Raw genomic sequence first — 715 nt, forward strand, 5'->3', positions numbered from 1 at the left:
GGAGAAAAATCAACTTAGATGCGAAAAAAAAAGTTTACTACCCCTAGTAAACTTTTACTGGGGGTAGTAAACTTGCAAAACAGTATTTTCAAGACCATAATACACACTAGTAAAGTTTACTACCCCTAGTAAACTTTTACTGGGGGTAGTAAACTCAAAATAAAGTTTCTCCATGACAATTATACACCTTAAAACAATGAAAAATCAACTTAGATGCAGAAAAATAAGTTTACTACCCGTAGTAAACTTCTGTTGGGGGTATAAACTTGCAATACAGTTTTCCTATGACCATTATATACCTTAAAAGAGAGAAAAAATCAACATATATGCAAAAAAATAAAGTTTACCACCCCTAGTAAACATCTTACTGGGGGTAGTAATCTTGCAAAATAATATCTCCAAGGCTATAAGTACACATTAAAACGGAGAAAAATCAATTTAGATTCGAAAAACTAAAATTTACTACCCCCAGTAAACTTTTACTCGGGGTAGTAAACTTGCAAAACAGTATTTTTAAGACCATAATACACACTAAAATAGAGGAAGAACAACCTAGATGCGAAAAAATAAAGTTTATTACCCCCAGTAAACTTATACTGGGGGTAGTAAGCTTGCAAAACAATATCTCCAAGACCATAAATACACATTAAAACGGAGAAAAATCAACTTAGATGCAAAAAATAAAATTTACTACCCCTAGTAAACTTTTACTGGG

Source organism: Fragaria vesca, linkage group LG4 (genome assembly GCF_000184155.1).
Source record: "Fragaria vesca subsp. vesca linkage group LG4, FraVesHawaii_1.0, whole genome shotgun sequence".
NCBI classification, from domain to species: Eukaryota; Viridiplantae; Streptophyta; class Magnoliopsida; order Rosales; family Rosaceae; genus Fragaria; species Fragaria vesca.